Genomic DNA, 21,151 nt, shown 5'->3' with positions numbered 1-21,151 from the left:
GCAGTCTGCTTCCTGCCTGTCCTAAAGCGCCAAGAAGCCGCAGGTGAACGTGCGCTGTACAAATGTTTTTCTTATATCATATCAATATATCCAGTGGCAGCTAAGTGGCTGGTCAGGCAGCCATCTTGCTCCCATGGGTGGCAGGGACTGGTGGACTCACAGGTTAGATCCGGCCGGCACCTGTCTGTTCCATGCTCCCTGCAGGGTACTTCCTATTAAATGCTGGAGTTGAATTGTCCAGGGGGATGTATGTCATTTCAACGCATACTATTACAACGCATACCTTTACAACGCATTTTTTACACGGCAACATCCATTCCAACGCATTCCATTCCAACGCATGCCATTACAACAAATTCTTTGAAACTACCTTTACAACGCATTCCACTACAACGCATACTACATTTACAACGCACACCATTACAACGCATACCATTACATTGCATGTATGGTAAGTATTGGATAGTGTAGGGGTAAAAATTACTATTCTAACTCTAGGGGGTGCAACAGTAGGGAAGTGTTGGATAGTGTAGGGGTAAAAATTACTATTCTAACTCCAGGGGGTGCAACAGTAGGGTAAGTATTGGATAGTGTAGGTATGCGTTGTAATGGTATGCGTTGTAATGACTGCGTTGTAATGACATGCGTCGTAGCGGTATGCATTGTAGTGACATGCGTTGTAATGGTTGCGTTGTAATGGCATGCGTTGTAATGGATGTTGCGTTGTAAAAGTTTTGTTGTAAAGGTAGTGCGTTGTAAAAGTTGCGTTGTAAGTGTTGTTTCCCGTCCAGGGACATGATATCTTGCTCTCTTCCATGAGGCTTAGACTGTCGACAAAGACCCCTGGTGTAGGCGCCCTCCACACCGCTAACCTGGCTTGGACAGACGTACAGATGCTGACCCTGGACACAGGCCTCTTTAACGTGAGAACTCATCCGCTGCCTGCGCTAAACAAATGCACAGGATTTAAGTACATGGGATGTGTGGGGGTTAAAAAGAGCCTGGCTGAAGCCAAGGTTCCCTGGTAAGAGCTGATTGGCTGCCTATCTGGCTGAAGCCAAGGCTCCATGGTAAAAGGCAGCTGATTGGCTGCCTACCTGGCTGAAGCCAAGGCTCCAAGGTAAAAGGCAGCTGATTGGCTGCCTACCTGGCTGAAGCCAAGGCTCCATGGTAAAAGGTAGCTGATTGGCTGTCTACCTGGCTGAAGCCAAGGCTCCAAGGTAAAAGGCAGCTGATTGGCTGCCTACCTGGATGAAGCCAAGGCTCCATGGTAAAAGGCAGCTGATTGGCTGCCTACCTGGCTGAAGCCAAGGCTCCAAGGTAAAAGGCAGCTGATTGGCTGCCTACCTGGCTGAAGCCAAGGCTCCATGGTGAAAGGCAGCTGATTGGCTGCCTACCTGTAGGAAGCCAAGGCTCCCTGGTAAGAGGCAGCTAATTGGCTGCCTACCTGGATGAAGCCACGGCTCCATGGTAAAAGGCAGCTGATTGGCTTGCTTTCTGGAGAAAGCCATGGCTCCATGGTTAAAGGCAGCTGATTCTCTTCCTACCTGGAGGAAGCCAAGGCTCCATGGTAAAAGGCAGCTGATTGGCTTCCTACCTGTAGGAAGCCAAGGCTCCATGGTAAAAGGCAACTGACTGGCTGCCTACCTCTAGGAAGCCAAGGCTCCATGGTAAAAGACAGCTGATTGGCTGCCTATCTGTAGGAAGCCAAGGCTCCGTGGTAAAAGGCAGCTGATTGGCTGCCTACCTCCAATGTGCCTTAGGAGCCCATTGCATCACCACTATATTAGACCCTGCCATTGCTGCCTGCTTCACGCTTTGATGCAGGGCTGCAGTGGGATTCAAGGCGGCACCGACACGTTTCGACAACGGGTCTAGTACCCAGTAATACTGGTGTGGTGGGATTATTACAAGGTTTACCAGAAATAAAAGTGCAGCCAGGAGCAATAATCAGCCTTTAATAGAATTTTAAAGGCCTCGTTACAGGGGTATTTTGAATTCTGTTACAAAGACATTTTTACCAAATAGGGACAAATAGGTGCATCTCTCAGCAACCTGAGCCAGTGGCATAGGTGAAAAGTTGATAAGCATTGCAGACCACTTTAAGGTGCATTAGGGGTTCTCTCTCCAGGAATGTTTGAGTTCATTCTAGGTGAGAACATTAAGACTAAAACACTACCCAATATTTTGATGTTTTTATCCCAAATACTTCAAATGTAGCCTTTCATTCTTTTTCATGTTACCTCTTGGGCCCAGCATTGTTGAGCGTAACTACTTAAATATAAACATTCAATGCGGCACCTCTTAGTGTTGTTTTAAAAAAAAAATAATAATACTTGATGCTTAGGCCTAGATGTATAATCGTTCCTATTTGCGATTTCTTAATAGCGATTTTTAAGGAATCGCTATTTAGAAATCGCAAAATGGGATGTATGTTTAAAATCGCTATTTTTTTGCGATTTCTTAATATTCTTTATTTGCTAATCGCAAAATGAGAATGATTTCAAGGGTGCAGGGGTGTCTCAAGGACACCCTGCTGTACCCCTGAAATCAGCATTTGTGTGCATATGGCGCACATACATGCCCTATGGGCATGTATGTGTAGTCATATGCCACCTTTAAAAATGCTTAAAGAATGGGGGAGTCAGGTCCTGGGACGTGGGGCTAGCTGGACCATTAATATAACTAAGTACACAGATTGCCAGCAACACACTTACTTAAATCCTCTATTTTTGAGGGAACAAACCATAAGAGACTTCCTGGTTCGTACGGGTATATCACTCAAACCCTTTTATTATTTATTTGTTTTTTGTCTTTTTTTAAGTATTGATGTATGAAAGGGACACCTTATCGTTTTGTACACCTTATATACAATTATTTACAATTCGCGATTATTTACAACACAAACACATACACATAACTAGTTGTATTATACAAAGAGAATTGCTCTGATATATATACACTCAAATATTCATACTACGAGGAAAAAAATCATCCGTAATTCCATAAAGACCAGAGTCAAAAGTATAAACTTAACGCGTTTCGAATCCGGTATGTCAACTCTACGGATTCTCATCAGGGCTCTGTCTTAATTCGGGATATCTGTTGAACCAGCAGCCGCCGGTCAAGGGTAGGGTATTAGTTCTGACTGAGTTTCTTTTCTTTTCGGGATCTTACTGGATCATGCTCGTGATCCTACGTTTCCACCAAATGGGAGTTAATTCATTCACTTAGTTTGGCTGCCAAACTAAGTGAATGAGAGCTCGATGCCGAGTCACAGCTTGTTCAAGGAAAGCGAGCGCAAATAATAAGGACTGAGGAAAGCGGTGCCTACATGGTTAGAAAGCGTTTACCGCTGCAACCGATTAGAACACGAACAGCCCAAGCGAGGAATCCCTCAGAGCAGGCTGTAATACAAGACTGAAATTTAACTCCCATTTGGTGGAAACGTAGGATCACGAGCATGATCCAGTAAGATCCCGAAAAGAAAAGAAACTCAGTCAGAACTAATACCCTACCCTTGACCGGCGGCTGCTGGTTCAACAGATATCCCGTATTAAGACAGAGCCCTGATGAGAATCCGTAGAGTTGACATACCGGATTCGAAACGCGTTAAGTTTATACTTTTGACTCTGGTCTTTATGGAATTACGGATGATTTTTTCCTCGTAGTATGAATATTTGAGTGTATATATATCAGAGCAATTCACTTTGTATAATACAACTAGTTATGTGTATGTGTTTGTGTTGTAAATAATCGCGAATTGTAAATAATTGTATATAAGGTGTACAAAACGATAAGGTGTCCCTTTCATACATCAATACTTAAAAAAAGACAAAAAACAAATAAATAATAAAAGGGTTTGAGTGATATACCCGTACGAACCAGGAAGTCTCTTATGGTTTGTTCCCTCAAAAATAGAGGATTTAAGTAAGTGTGTGGCTGGCAATCTGTGTACTTAGTTACCTTTAAAAATGCAACATTTGGGATTATTTTAAGATTTCGCAAATTACCACCAACTTCAAGTTGGTGGTAATTTGCGATTTCTTAACCCAAAATTGCGATTCCTTAAATGCTACAGCAAAATAAGGAATTGCAAATTTTTGCGATTCTTTATTTTGCGATTTTTTAATGCATGTCAAAACATGCAAAAAGACCTTTTACGATTCGCAAAGGCCGAAATTCGGCGAATTTCGGCCTTTGCGAATCGCAAAAGGCTCGATACATCTAGGCCTTAGTAACATTAACATTTTGCAATTGAAAAGACAATTCTTCAATTCAATTCAATACAGACTTTATTTCGGATATATTTCAATCCATAAAAGTACACAAGTAAAATACAGTAGACATTTCATGATTAAAATCACAGTTACTAAAAACCAAATTATACATATTACATTCATGAGTAAGTAGGAAGAATCATAATTAAAGTGCAAATAGTACTGAATTTACAACAAGATACATAAGTTCATCATCCATCAGAGGTATATAGTTGCTCATCTAGGCACTTTCTCAATTTAACAGTTAATTTTAAGAATTCAATTACATGAAGAACACTATCACTATGCAAGAGCTGTAAATACATAAGTGCTGGTCTTATTTGATTAAAATTTAGTTTCTTTAAAAGGGTAACAAGGTAACGTTTTCGTGGGTATTCATAAAACTTACATAAAAATATAAAATGCAGCATATCCTGAGGAGACTTCCCGTCGCAGCCACAGGGAGCAGCAATTTTATTAAAAAATGTCCGACTAAGGTCTAATTAAAAGATGATGAAAGATGTTGAACCTGAACCTCGTCAGCAAAAAAATTTCATGAGAAGTAAAGGAGCATGTTAGATATAATTCCATAGTATCACAAGTTTTTAACATGACATATTTCCTAACATTAGGTTTCATAAGCTCAACCTCTTCTCTTTGGGCCCTCCTATCCATATAGAAAGCCCGATTAATTGCTGCCACATCACCCTTTAATATCCCACTGGGGTTTTCGAACAAATTCAGATATCTAAGCTTCAGGAACTGAGATTGCAGGTATTTTAACCAGGGCACACACATTGCATTATCCTGAGATACAAGGTCTTTCACAATCAGGTGGGTTAGCGGAATGTCTTGGTTTAGCCATAATTTTACCCAGCATGTAAGTGGTCTTAACGCAAGTATATCCGATAGGTACTGACTTCCCAATTCTTCATGTACTGCTAGATTCGATGTACTAGCTGGGACACAAAGCAGACGCTTTAAAAAATTGTTTTCAGTGACCTGTAACTGTTCACCACTTACGTAGCCCCATATCTCACTGCCATAAACAGCGGTAGCTATTGATTTAGCATTATAGAGTTTCATCATAGCAATATTCGGCTTTTTCCCCAATTTAGTGGCAAAATTAAAGATAGAGGCATTTACCCTTGTCATTTCCCCTTTCTTTCTTACCACGTGTTGGGCCCAGCTGAGCTTTGTGTCAAATAAAACACCAAGATATGAGAATGTATGGGTGATGGGGATCAGGACATCATCTAGTTTAAAAATGAAGTTCTTTTTTGATTGACGGCCAACATGCATTATATAAGATTTGCAATTGTTGACCAGAAGGTCTCTATTAGTCATAAAGTTATTAAAAGCATTCAGAAGGGCCTGGAGACCCTTTTCCGTTCTTGAAATTAAAACCGCATCATCTGCGTATAAAAGTACAGGAATACCCCGCCTACCAACTCTAGGGTAGTCTGATTTTACCTCCTGTAGTGCGGCATCTAAGTCATTAATGTAAAAATTTAAAAGAAATGGGGCTAGTATGCAGCCTTGACGCATTCCCTTTTTAATGTTAAAATTACCAGTGGTTTCCCCATTAGCTGAGAACCTAACATTAGCTCTGGTGCCACTGTGCAGGTCCACCAAAAAATCCACAATCCCTCTGTCCACACCTTTCTCCCTCATGGTCTGCCACAGCCTTCCTCTGTTGACACAGTCGAAGGCTGATGACAGATCCATGAAGGCGAGGTGTACAGCTCCCTTCTGCACAATAGTATATTTACTCAATATGAGGAACAGGTTGAGACACTGTGTTATAGTGGAACGGCCCTCACAGAAGCCATATTGGGAACTGGACATAATATTATTATCAGCTGTCCAACTTGATAGGCGCTGCAGTAAGATTCTCCCCAAAATCTTGACCATAGAGTCTATTAATGATATTGGACGGTAGCAGAGGGGGCTGCCCTTGTCGCCTTTCTTAAATACAGGGACAATTGTTGACAATCCCCAGGACAAGGGACAACCCACTATAGCGGCAGCATTTAATACAGCTACCAAGATAGGTGCCCAAAAACCTGGATCTGATTCATAAAGATCCAGTGGAATTCCATCAGGTCCGCGGGCTTTCTTTGCTGTAAGACCCTCTATGGCATCCATTACCTCGCTTTTATCAAAATTAATTTTGCATCCCCTGACATAGGGTAAAGCATCAGCTATTACAGGGTCCGCTGAATAATACAGTTTTTTATAATGTAGTTCCCACTTCTCCTTTGTTATGCAGCAGTCTAGTCCATCACCCGGTTCTTCTGCCAGGAACGGTCTTTTAACTAGCGCCCAAAATTTGGTGCTACAATTTAAGGTGGAGGGGTCCAGTATTTCATCCCAGGCCTCTTTCCTTAAAAACTCCTTACGGGATGCCATGACAGCCTTGTATTCTTTTCTACACAATTTTACACCTTCCCGATTTCTCGGGGTGGTTGACAAAGCAAGCCTAAGTTTGCGTGCAGCTTTAGTACAATCGTGGTTAAACCACCTAGGACCCCCTTTCACCGAGTTCTTGAGGGGAACTGACAGTAGTTCTGACACCTTCTCCGATAAGTTTTGATAAGCAGCTAGGACCAGCCTAGGATCTCCCCCCTCAAGGGTACAGTTTTTGATATCCTCGGTGCATTTTTCAGCGATATTTTTATAGAGAAGATCCGGGGTGACCATTGACCATTTAAGTCGCCTCCTCCCATCTTTTGTGCACAGCCTACCTGTGCCACAACTCTGGTTTCCCTTTTTAACCCAGGGTCCCTTTAGACAGATTGTTAGAGGATTATGGTCACTGAATTCACTTAGGTCAATGCTGAACGAATCCAGAAAAATATGCATCGTCAGGGAGACTAACATATGGTCTATGAAGTTGCCCCTGCCATGCCCTTTGAAAGTGGGAATATCAAAGCATTTTAACGGGTCCCTAAGTGTCATGGCCAATGAGAGGTCAAAGTTGTTTAACAGGTCATTTTTTTTGTAGTGTATCAAGGGCCCCCTGGTAAGGATGAAGATCCTGGGTCAGGGAAAGGTACAATGTGAAGATAACATCCCAGGCTATCTCAAACAAAGAAACATACTAGCTATGTACTCAAAACTATGAATGATAAGCAAACAACTATAACACACACAATAAAAAGTTGATATCAAAAATGATTTTTTAATTTAAAAAGAGAAAGTAATTTCACATTTGTATCTTATGTACAATACTAGATTGACAATATTGTTGTCTTATATATAAATGCTGCGGCAGACTACAGCCGCAGCATTTATATATAAGACAACAATATTGTCTTCTGAATGTTTTTTAATCAATTTGTTTTATGCTTAAGGAATATAGGTTTTATATCAATCTAGTATTGTACATAAGATACAAATGTGAAATTACTTTCTCTTTTTAAATTAAAAAATCCTTTTTGATATCAACTTTTTATTGTGTGTGTTATAGTTGTTTGCTTATCATTCATAGTTTTGAGTACATAGCTAGTATGTTTCTTTGTTTGAGATAGCCTGGGATGTTATCTTCACAGTTTAACAGGTCATTACATAATTCCCCCCCCACACTATGTTTCATGTGTAGGCCTCCCATACGTTCACAATGCAACTCTGTTAGACATTTCTTCAGTGGGTCACCGCAAGGGTGCACTTTAAAATCCCCCATGATCATAAAATTATGACCAAGATCTTTTGAAAAAGTAGTAATAAAATAATTCAATACAGAAATTTGATTAGTGCCTGCACTATCATAAATTGCATTATAAAAATTCACAAAACCAGCCCGACAATTTTCTCCATATAGAACTAGGCCCATCACTCCGGTATGCTGTGGCTCAATTCTACGCATTTTACATGGTAATAAAATAGAAACAAAAATTACAAGTCCCCCCTTTGGCCTGCCCCTTATTGATGGAGTAGCTGGCACATAGAAGGCCTTGTACCCTTCCAGATAGAGATCACACCCCACCACCCACGTTTCTTGTAGGCAGATGATCTTAAATTGCTTAATGTAATTAACCCAATTTCCATCAGCCATTTTGGCAGCCAAGCCTGCAATATTCCATGATACAACAAAACATCCAGATGCTATATCCTGTGGGTTCTCTGTGTGTATAGGTTCACCTGAAGCCACAGCGCCCTGAGCCGCAGGTACCTCCTGTCAGTCACACAACTCAAGTCCAGACAGGACTTCATACCTGTTCTGTGTGTTAACATTAGACCCATGGTGATAGCGTCCAACGCTGTCAATCCTATTGTAAATTTCAATCATACTAAAAGGCCCGCATGGATTGGTGATGTTATATATAAATTGTGTATCCATAACTGGGGTCTGTGGTTCGAACACCCGCCTAGTTATCCTTTGTTGGGGAGTGGGTTTGCAAAAGGCTCGATACATCTAGGCCTAAGTAACATGAACATTTTGCAATTGAAAAGACAATTCTATGACATCAACCGAGGTGGCCTCAGCTCCATTTTGGGTTTAGAAATGAATCATTTTTTTTCTCTTCCGGTTGACACCGCGTGCTCTGGTGCTTTGTGTTGACAGCTGTCCCTGGGAGCCTTGGAGGAAGTTCTTTAGTTTAATTGTTGCTTTCCAAGGTCACTTCCGGTTCATTGACTGTAGGCTCGTTCGGTCCTAAGGCTTCTGCTGTTTATGTAACGGGATTTGTCCTAACAGGCCCAGTGGCATTAGGAGAGAGGGCTACTCATTGTTATTTTGGGGGATAGTGCTAGGATGGAGGAGACATATGACAGTTTATGATGCTGTATTGTGATTTGATGATGGTGTGTTACATTTGCTCACTCTATGCTGACTGTGCGATTTCCATTGCTTTCTATGGTGAATAAAAAGATGTATTTACAGTGGTGAGACATATCTTTTTGGTTTCCTCCCTGACTTTCTAGGGATGGATGCTGCCTGATTTTTATTGATTTGCTCCATATTCTAGACCTAGGGCCAGATGTAGGTAAATCACATTTACCGATTTTGAAATACCGAATATTACCGAATTTTACCGATTCGGTATTTCAAAATCGGTAAATGGGATGTAGGTACCAACATCTGATTTATTACTGATTCCTTAAAAAATCGGTATTTACCGATTCGGTAAATACCGAATCAGTATTTGCTATTGAATCCTATGGGCCTTGATGCCCATAGGATTCAATTCAAATACCGATTCAGTATTTACCGAATCGGTAAATACAGAATTTGTCAAGGGTGCAGGGGGTGTCACTTTGACACCCTCTAGCACTCCCAAAACGGGCATGTGTGCAATGTGGCACACAGACATGCCCTAAGGGCACGTCTGCCTGTCACATGGCACATGTGTACATGCACAGATGTGCATGTACATAGGAATCAGTATTTTACCATGGATTTGTATTCCATGGTAAAATACCAATTCTGAAAGCCATGTGCCAATGGAAAATTGGCTACCCACATTTCAATCTTGCATTTTCGGTAAAATTACCGAATCGGTAAAATTACCGAAAATGCAACATTTAAGGGCCCCTACATGGCAATGTCCATTTACCGGTCGGTAACGGCCGAATTCGGCCGTTACTGATCGGTAAATGGCTATTTTCGGCCACCTACATCTGGTCCCTAGAGTTTTTCCCAGATTTCACCAAGTCTGTAACTGCTCAGCTTTACGCTTGGGACTGAAATCTTATGCACCTTTATTCACTTCTATGTATTTTTGACTTCAGTATTGTGCATGGATATTTTAATAGACATTGATGGTTGATCTGCAGCTCGAGCCATGGCTAATTCTTATGGACAAAGATAATCAGAGGAGGGACGAGGAAAACGTGTCCATTTATTTCCCCAAGTAATATCAGAGTTAATCCAGTGAAAAAATGGACACTTGTAACAAATCCAGACCATTGGTTGGAAAAACTATGGTACCCTCAAAAGACCCAATGTGAATAGGTTTAGCGGTATATATCGTTCCTCCGCCCCTACATTGTGGTTCGTTGGCAGTTATCATTGGGTACCATAGATAGTGTGGGTGCCTGCCTCAACCAGAGGCTCCTCTGGTCTGGGTTGCAGTGGCCAGAGAAAAAAAGTTTGTGCAAAGAAAAATCAAAAATAAGGCTGTTAAAAATAAGATCAGCACCTAGGGAGATTTTAATGAAATGGTGAAGATCTTATAATAAAACCAATGGGTACTTGTCCTGGATCGAATTATGGGATCCAGAAGTGCAAATTTACAAGGGTGTCGACATGTTTCAGCCCCCTTTGGCTCAAGGGAGTCTACGGGGCTTTCGTCAGGACGGAAAAAAGGACAGACAAACATAAATATTCTACTCACACGTATTATGTGGAGTTCAATGGAAGTAATGAGGGTCAATTTTTGAGCCACTCGGGTATTAAGAGCCCCCTAATGCGGAGATTGTAGCTTTCATCGGGGAGGTTCAGAGCCGCGTGTCTGGGATCCTACGCCGCTTGTGCTGACTCTGCCCCCGGACGTCCGGGGGCAGAGTCAGCACAAGCGGCGTAGGATCCCAGACACGCGGCTCTGAACCTCCCCGATGAAAGCTACAATCTCCGCATTAGGGGGCTCTTAATACCCGAGTGGCTCAAAAATTGACCCTCATTACTTCCATTGAACTCCACATAATACGTGTGAGTAGAATATTTATGTTTGTCTGTCCTTTTTTCCGTCCTGACGAAAGCCCCGTAGACTCCCTTGAGCCAAAGGGGGCTGAAACATGTCGACACCCTTGTAAATTTGCACTTCTGGATCCCATAATTCGATCCAGGACAAGTACCCATTGGTTTTATTATAAGATCTTCACCATTTCATTAAAATCTCCCTAGGTGCTGATCTTATTTTTAACAGCCTTATTTTTGATTTTTCTTTGCACAAACTTTTTTTCTCTGGCCACTGCAACCCAGACCAGAGGAGCCTCTGGTTGAGGCAGGCACCCACACTATCTATGGTACCCAATGATAACTGCCAACGAACCACAATGTAGGGGCGGAGGAACGATATATACCGCTAAACCTATTCACATTGGGTCTTTTGAGGGTACCATAGTTTTTCCAACCAATGGTCTGGATTTGTTACAAGTGTCCATTTTTTCACTTGATTAACTCTAATTCTTATGGACTTCTACTTTGAATGCTATTTTGAGTATTTTCTTTAAAGACACATTTCCTCATCTATTCTTGAGAATGATACCGTCCCGACCGCACATTCGCGCTTTATTTCTCACATATTATATTATCAGAAAAAGTGCCAGCACGCCCATGAGCACGATAGTTGTTAACATGTCACATTTTATTTAATATCATGTTACGTTGCTTATATATCACACGTGTAATGCGTTTGTTATTCGCAGTCTGATACGCCATTGGCGTGTCCCTGGAATGCGCTCTTCTATAGCATGAATCATCACCAGCTTAGAACACCAGGGGCCGTATTATACATGCAGCGCATTTCCCTCGACTGCGCTGGGTCCACCTTTGAAAATGTGCACCCGCCACAATCAAGGAACATACGTCAAATTAGAGTGAGTGCGCTGCCCTCAGGGCAGCCGCAAACGCGCGCTGCTTTCATGTGAAAAACAGAGCACTGCTTTGAAGCCGCTTTGTGTTTTCACAGTGCAGGCGGCACCCGTCTGCTCTTTTAAACAAGATTAGAGATCCCCTTGCAGGCGGGTGCAGTCAGCGACTGCACCCGCCTGCAAGGGTATGTCGGGGGGGGTCAATAGGACCTCCTTTCCTCCTACAGAGGGCTGCAGTCTGGGGGCGCACTGACAGTGTGCCACATTTTAGGTGCCGCACTCTCAGTGCATCTCCTGGGAGCTTCTTTGCATCTGCGCCTGCGTCTCTAATACGGCGCAGGTGCAAAGGCAAAGGGATTCTCTTATTTGCATGGGGCTAGCCTGCAAATGAGAGAACGCCTTCTTGAGGAAACGCTGGTGCTGAACGTGCGCCAGCACTTTCAGTATTGCAGAATGACGCACTAGCGTCTGCGACCCCTTCTGTAATACCAAAGTGCCCTGGGGGTGCGCTAAGCGGGCACAAGTTCCTGTTGCACCCCCGGGGCACTTCTATAATACGGCTCCAGAAGCTGCAGTAGTGTCGCTTGCATGCCACGGGCCTTGGAGTCAAAAAAGTAAATGGTCCCTTTGACTGCTGATGTGGTACTACAATACAGCACTTACTAGGATTCAAAGGGCCCCTCAGGGCTCTGGACCCTGGTGCAACTGCACCTGCTGCGCCAATGATAGGCACGGTCCTGCTTATTGGAGTGGTTCGGACTGTTTCCAAAACTGAGATATGGACAGTTTGACTGCTGAAAACATATATGTCAATGCATTCCCTCAGGTGGCGTGGCAGGGCACGGGCCCTGTCGCTCCGGCAGTCTTATATCATGGCCGGTGGGTCCAGTTCTAGTGGTGTTTGTCTGGTTCCCAATATCATTTTTGATTCTAGTTCCCAATCTTCTTGGGTTTTAGGAGAAGACCACCACGTGGTTAAAGCGACTCTCCCCACGGCCTTTCCAGCATGTGTCGATGGAACCAAACATGACTTTTAATCTCACTGGTGAAGGGTACCATCTCTTTTTATAGGGCTTTTCTTTCAATTGTACACATTTAGATGCTTTAGAGGTTCCCAGTATTCAATTGGGATTGCTTTCATTATTTCTTGTTCTCATTTCCTCATAAGGTGATGTGGAGGGAGTGGTAAAGCGTCTTTCTCTTACGCACCAGTCAGCGCTACCTTTATGGACGCTCACCCCCTTGAACAGCGCTTCGATTCATGTTAGGGCTTCGTGTCCCTTCTCTTTTCCAATTCCAATCTGTACCCAGTGCAGAGGTTGTGTTAGTCTAAAGTTATCTGCTGGCGATAAATCAAAGGTCTGAGCACAAGGGATTTAGGAATCACTTGAAATGGGGTTTTGTGATTTTCCAATTAACAAATTTAGAAGGTGGGTGTAAACTGTGCATCTAAAGGCTTGCTGGGGAATACAGTTGCCAAAATTGACTATGCTTTCTACCCTGTTCAGAACCCCGGCCTCCCGCCTCCTCCAGTCACTGTGCAGATTGTGTGTCTCTCCCTTAACCAGTGCTTAGTTTGGAAAATAAAGGGTGCCGGAGCCCAAGCACTTCTCAGAAGCGCACTATGAAACGTCAGCGCACCAATAACTAAGGCTGCGTAGTCCCGAATTCACCTCAGGCCTCTTTAATCCACTGCCAGACGCTCCCTGTCCCCTCTATCTCAGTCTTGCAGGTCCCTGCTTTCTCTCCTTGTTTTCCGTTTTTCTGTTTCTTTCCCGTTTGTGTATTTATCCCTCTCTTGATCTCTGGAAATGTCTGATCAGGAAAAATGTGTTGTTTCCCAAAACTATGTGCGGGTGGTCCCCACCGGCTCAAATTCAGCACTGCCCATGGCAATCAACCGCCGGTTCCGTGATGCGCTCCTGTGAGGATGAGTGGCCGTCGCATGCTTGAGTGGAGAAGTGTGGCTCAGGGGTTAGAGGTGGCAGACCCGGAAGCTGAGATCGGCCCTGGACCAGGGTTCAATTCCCCGCCCCGACGGGGGTTGGGCTCAATAATTCCACGGACTCGATAATTCTCGCTCCGGTGCCTTCTTGACTCATGGGTCACACGATGCGACTCTGGGCAATAGCTTGCTTAATCTCCACAATGGCCCCTCCGGCGGGATGCCTGGCTTTCACCTTGTGGATACCCTGCTGGGGTATCTCACAGGGGAATACCAGGACGGGTTCCCTAAGCAAGCGCATAGATGCCTGCGATGTGGGCGATTTGCGCTATATAAATACATGTACAGCACTGGTGCCGCCACTTCTCCCCACCGTCGTGAACGGTGCACGCGCTGCGCAGCTCCAGGGTGGGCGCGTGGGGCAGGTCTTAGGCCTGGTCCAGTCAATCACCTTCGCAGCTCTCTAGAGGCTAGCCCCGCCGGCCAGCCGCAGGATCCACGGGGATGTGTGGGTGCAAGGCCAGAACGCACGGGAGGACAGGAGCGACCTGGCAGGGCAGGCCCCGCGCCCCTGCATTACCTGCCAGATCCCGGTGTGGTGTGTGCACCCCCTGCATCGGCTGGGCACCTCTGAGTGGAAGCTGGGTCCGTTCCATCATTACCAGTTGTTCGGTCAGGCGTGGGTGCACGTGCACAGGAGGGCGCGAGGGCGGCGCACGTCAATGACGTCACATGTCGCATCGAGGCATGCAGCAGCCAGGAGGCACGTGCTGTGCCCCTCTGTAAATGTACAGGAATTTATATAGCGCAAATCACCGAGCAGTTTCTAAGCGCTTGCTTAGGGAACCCGTCCTGGTATTGCCCTGTGAGATAAACCCGGCAGGGTATCCGCAAGGTGAAAGCCAGGCATCCCGCCGCAAGGGGCCGTTGTGGAGATTAAGCAAGCTATTGCCCAGAGTCGCATCGTGTGAACCCGTGAATCAAGTAGGCACCGGAGCGAGAATTGTAGAGTCCATGGACATTTTAGGACTCAAGACCCCGCCGAGCCGGGAATTGAACCCTGGTCCCGGGCTGACCTCTGCTTCCAGGTCTGCCTCCTCTAACCAGTGAGCCACACTTCTCCACTCAGTGGGAGCAAGGTCAATCCCAACTCAGGATCAGTTGATTGGTCAGGCATGGAAGCACGTGCGCAGGAGGGCGCGAGGGCGGCGCACGTTGCTTCGAGCAATGCTGCACGCGGCAGCCAGGAGGCACGTGCTGTGCCCCTCTCAGCGGAAGCTAGGTCAGGTGATTGGTCAGGCAGTGGGAGCACGTGCACAGGAGGGCGCGAGGGCGGCGCACGCCGATGACATCACACGTCGCTTCGAGCCATGCTGCACTCGGCAGCCAGGAGGCACGTGTTGTGCCCCTCTCAGTGGAAGCAAGGTCAATCCCACCTCAGGATCAGTTGATTGGTCAGGCGTGGAAGCACGTGCGCAGGAGGGCGGCGCACGCTGATGACGTCACACGTTGCTTCGAGCAATGCTGCACGCGGCAGTCACAAGGCACGTGCTGTGCCCCTCTCAGTGGATGCTGGGTCAGGTGATTGGTCATGGTCAGGCAGTGGGAGCACGTCCACAGGAGGGGGCGAGGGCGGCGCACGTCGATGACGTCACATGTCGCATCGAGCCATGCTGCGCGCTGCAGCCAGGAGGCACGTGCTGTCCTGTGCCACTACGGCGCCCACAGACCCCCGGGGCCCTCTGAGGGCCATGGCTGTATTTTATCATTCAAACCCGCCAGGCCCTCTCCTTCCTTGCCCTGGGGCCCGTGAGCAGTGTCTGCGCCACCGGGCCCTTCCTTCAGGGGCCAGGGGCCCCGCAGCTCATCTGAGCAGAGCAAGGTTCTTTGCAGGGGAAGAGATGAGATGTTTGTTTTGTGTGCACTGTGGGCAATGTCTATGGGGCCCTGAACCCAGGCCTCTCGCATATAAGGGAACCTTAACACATCGAGTGAGGGATGAGAGAAGGCCGCTGCCGGTACGGCTCTCACCTTCCTTAGTGTTATTATTCTTACCACTAATTAGCATAAGGATCCTATCGCCGTAAGTTGTGTCGCTTCACCTTTGGCCCATGGTGTGTCGGGGGAAACCCTATTAATAAAGTAAGACAAAGCAATTTTACACATTAATGTGGTTTTATTCAATCAATCAATTGGGAGAATCAACCAGTCTGAAACAGAGCCCAAAATCTGAAGTTCAAAGTCCTGGAATACAAGCAGTAGTAGATACACTGCAAACGCCACAAAAAACGGGTTCCATATTCCTCCATGACGCGAATAGCAGGCTGGGCAGATGAGGCATGACGTAAACATGTCACTGTGTACTTGTCCATGTACTTGTCCATGTTCAGCAGACGCCCCTCTCGTGGGTTTTTCTTCTAGTTCTCAGAATAAGGGTGAGATAATCACAGACACGCATTTTTGTTCTTCGGTGTAGCGAGAGATTATCCCTTGTTTGACGTCATTGGGCCCAGCCCATCTGACTGTGACATGTTCCCAGCAGGCGTGTGGTAAGTCAGAACCCAACCCACCCTTGTTACCACCCTGTGCTCGATGCGCCCTGATGGGGCAAACACTGTTTCTACTGCCGGCCTCTCGTTGTTGGGCGGATAGAAACGTGCGGCCCTTCTCAGAGATGCCTGCACTAATTGTCGATGTCCTGTCAAGTTTGAGTCCGCAAAGAAATCTAATCTATTGATGTGTTTCAGCGCAGCTAAACTGACCATGCAAGTTTTATGTGTGATTCCAAAAACGGATGTGTGCTGCGCCCCCTGCCTGCAGAACCCACCGTTCGCTCTTTCAGCACCTCCATGCGTGAGCCTCGGCCGGTTCACTACTGACATGGGTATACAACTATCCCTCACCTGAAAGGTTTGTATTGGGGTTTGGGATATTATACTAATGTGTATTTGTGTATATGATGTATACCTTTCATTTCCCTGCATCAGGTGACACCACAGGAAATCTCATTCGATGCTGTGGAGCCCAGATTACAGGAAAAGTCACCGTGACCTTTCACCCGGATGAGATCATGAGAAAGGAGCGTCATGACCTAGGGATGTGACCTGTGCCCAGGTTTAGCCTGACACATGCCTGTCTCAGCGACACACCTGTGGGCGCAGTGACAGCAGCAGCTGCTGAGGCCTTTGTCCAGGAGGGCCTGGCTCTGGACACGCTGTGACCCCCTGCCTGCTCAGAGGGGGCCCCAGCAGCAGTCAGGGTCATTTACTGTCTGAAAACCATGAAAAGACGGCATATATTTCCTCTCATCAGAACGTACTTTAAACAGTAAATATCAGAGAAGTAACATTTTAAGGTATGCTCCACTGACCCTGAGTAAAGTAAACAAAGGCAGAAAGGTCATGTTAAGACATGATTGCTCGTTTTAATATAAACTTATACTAAGAATCCGACCCGGGCCTCCACAGAATCTCAAAGAGGGAGCAGAGGGTATTTTTCTCTGGAAAAGGTGTCAACCCCAGCAGCGGGTGGGGTGGGGTGTGTGCAGCGGTCAGTGGGATCTGTAGGAGCACCTCAGCAGTCAGTGGGATTGGCAGGTGTGCTGGCTGAGGGATTTCACATGTTTTCTGCGGCAGGGGTGGGGGTGGCGGCCGGGGGTGCAGGGCCAGTTTGGCTAGTAAGGCCTGCTTTGCAGTCAGGTCATTGGAATGTTGAAGGTGGCCCCGCCAGCCATGCTGTCCGGAATGCAGTCCGACCATGAACCCATCCTCCCAGCAGCCAGCTGTGACTGGGGGCAGGAGGAGGGAGGGGCCACAGTGCTGACCACTTCATCTGTTTCTTGCAGTCCTGCATTTAGATACAATTGACTCCAGAACCCATAAATGGGGGTCAACCTGTAGCAGAAGTGAAAAGGCGGAGTCACAACAGGCGGAGTCATGAAAGGGAGAGGCTGACGTCAATTTATACATTTAGATTTTAAAGAAATTGGCAACAAGGACAACGGTGATAGTAAATCTGTTCGAGTTGAATTGGTACAAAAAAGCTGGTTTTAAAATGTTTTACAGGGTTTAGACCCCTGCTGCAGAGACCTCTGATGTCTTACAGGGTTTAGACACCTGCTGCTGAGACCTCTGATGTCTTACAGGATTTAGGACCCTACTGCAGAGACCTCTGATGTCTTACATGGTTTAGACCCCTGCTGCAGAGACCTCCGATGTCTTACAGGGTTTAGACACCTGCTGCAGAGACCTCCGATGTCTTACAGGGTTTAGACACCTGCTGCAGAGACCTCCGATGTCTTACAGGGTTTAGACACTGTTGGACAGGCCACATGACGGGCCGCTCTCCCCCGGCTCGACCAGGCCCGAGCCCAGTCACGCAAGCACCACACACCACCATTGCACACCCTACGTCCCCTCAGGGACCCCTGCCCTCGAACATGATAACCTCGTGGGTCCGATCCACTGCCGGCCCATGCACCCAGCCCGGGCCGCCATCTTGGACACCTCGCCACGAGGCCGCCTGGCCCCCGATCGACCTCAACCCTGGGCCTAGCCCAGCCTCAGACAATCCGGCACCACCCTCCACCCAGGAGGTGAGCGGGCTACTTGGCAAGTCAATGGGAGAAAGAGGTGCCGATGGCTCTCCCCCCGCCCAGTGCCGCTCGCCCATCGCCTCCCCGGGCGCTGGCTCCACCCCCCTGCTGGGTGTCTGGACTCCCTCATCCCGGACCTCCCGACCTCCAAGTGCGAGGGTCCGGACATCAAAGCACGCCAGCCCTATAACTGGGGCAGCTCCAGAGCAGGAAGTCAGTTGTATCTTGGAGTCGAGAGACGTAAGAGGAACTCATCCTGGACGGACTACTGGCGCTGCCGTAGCTCTGTCCTGTGCACCATCGTCCTGCCTGTTGGCGCTGCCACAGCCGTCGTAACCTTCATCCTTCACCGTCGTCCGGATCTGCTGGCGAGGCCGCGGACCGTTGTAACCGTCATCTTCATCGGGACCTGCTTGGCTTCTCCACGGCCCGTCGACCATCCTTCATCCATCTCGGGACCTGCTTGGCTCCTCCACGGCCCGATCAGCAACCACGCCGAGCTCGAGGATTGAGAGCTATTTTAACTCATTGGTAACTAAGACTGTCCCGCTACCCTTTTTCCTCACCCAGAGATCAGAACCGAGGGGACCCCTGAGTCCAGACCTCCTTGTATCATATCGACGTAACCTAAGAATTGCATATAAAGTCTCGTTAACCTTCAATCTTGTGTGGTGTCCGTCTGTGGGGGGGAAGTTACTTATCTGTACAGTCGTTGGAGACGGCTCTCCCTGGAGACCTCTCCCCGTAATCTCGGCCGACCCTCCCGGTCCGTCTAACATTGGTGGCCAGCGGCGCGATCCGAATCACCGCATAACGTACAGAGAGTAGCTCACCCCACAACGAACAACAATGTCGACTAAAGAGAGCGGATCAACTGAGAAGTTCCAAATGGAAAAACTAGAGGAATACAGCCATCGTGAACTAAAGCAGTTCTGCATCGAACTAGGTATCGCTACCACCGGACTAAGTACCAAGGACGATTTTAAGCATGCCCTAGAATCTTGGGCAGAGACCGGGGATGTCGAAGCCCCTGAGCAAAGCACCGCGAAAAAAACCAACACGGCCCCTGAGGGGCAAAGAACCAGTCTCTCGCAAGACGAGATCCAAGAAAGAGAAAAAGCCCGACTACACGAACTCGAAATGGCCCGACTCAAGATGGACATAGAACTCAAATTGGCCGAGCAAAAAATAAACTTAGAGCACCTTCGCCTCCGAGAAGAAAGAGAGGAGAAACAGAGGCAAAGGGAGCTCGAGGAAAAAAGACTAACGTACGAGCACGAACGGAACCTAGCCGAGATCAACCTGCGCAAACAGAATAAAGAGTTAGGGGTGCCCGACAGACCGTCCACCCCAGGGACCGCGGAGAAAAAAGTGCACATCCCCAAGGATGTGGTCCGAGAATATTTTCGAGAAGACGACATCCAGCAATGGTTTAAGGCCTATGAAATCGCGATGACGGCGCACCGGATCGATAGAGCCGACTGGGGAGCCGGCCTATGGGGCAAATTCCTCAATGAGGGCCGCGATACTCTGTTACAGCTCCCAGACCACCAGATGACCTCCTACGACCATATGAAAGCGGCCCTCCTCACCCGCTATGGCCTCACGCCCGAGATGTACCGTCAGAGGTTCCGAGACTGCACACGCATTCCAGGTACAACTTGGGTGGACTATGTAACGTACTTTAGCCGAGCCTTCGAAGGCTGGATCAGAGGGAACAACGTCACGACCTACGAGCAGCTGTTCAATCTGATGGTATGGGAGCATCTGTCCAACAATTGCTTCATTGAACTACGCCAACACCTCCTCGACAGCAAGTTAACCGATCCCCGGCAGCTCGCAGCCGAAGCTGACCGGTGGGAGATCACCAGAGTGGGCCGGAATGGGTCCTACGAGCAGAACAGGAACAACAATGGTCACTACCGACCCAGAGGAGGAGGAGGGGGCCAAGGACGAGGAAGAGACAATACTCCGGCCGCCCCCGCTACCAGCACCACCCCCCCGGCCAACCGGGGCAGCACCCCGGCGCGACCGGGATACAGAGCCAATGTTACATGTCACCGATGCCAACGAGTCGGCCACTATGCAAACGACCCAAGCTGCCCGCAGTATCAGAGTCCAAGACCCCGCCAGGTGGCCGCCGCGGCACTAGGGGAAGAACAGATCTCCGAGGAACAAGAAACAGGCGAGCAAGAGTATCAAGAGTGGGAGCCAGCCGCCATGACTCTCGCGTGCTTAGGGGGAAGAGACATGGTCCCGCGGGTCCCCCTACCCGCTAACACCCAGAAGTACAGCCAATGGGTGAGCATCAATGGACAACGGGCCGAAGCCCTTCGAGACACCGGGGCCAGTGTGACAGCCGTCCGCTGTCATCTGGTGACCCCAGAACAATATCTACCGAACGTTCTCTGCCCTGTGCGATCAGCCGACAACTCGGAAAGTCTGTGTCGGATGGCCTGCGTCCCCTTTGAGTGGGGAGGGGTCTCCGGCATGTTGAAGGTAACGGTCCGAGACGACGCCCCCGTGGAATGCCTCCTCGGAAATGACCTGGAAAGCTCCCCGTGGGCAGCCGTGGAGCGAAAAGAACACTTGGGGATGTTGGGCGTCCCAGACTGGGCGTGCGTCACCACCCGGTCCATGGCCGCCCGTGCCAACCATCACCCGGAAGAACCAGAATGGCCGGCGCCACCGCCTCCGGTCGCCCCCGCCGAGACCCCCGACCATGGCATCCCCCTCGAACTTGCTCAACCTTCCGACCTCGCTAAACTTGATCAGTGGGCTCAAGAAGGGGGACCCACACAAGAACAATTTCGTCAG

Source organism: Lissotriton vulgaris, chromosome 4_1 (genome assembly GCF_964263255.1).
Source record: "Lissotriton vulgaris chromosome 4_1, aLisVul1.2, whole genome shotgun sequence".
NCBI classification, from domain to species: Eukaryota; Metazoa; Chordata; class Amphibia; order Caudata; family Salamandridae; genus Lissotriton; species Lissotriton vulgaris.
Note: the sequence above shows the minus strand (reverse complement) of the source record.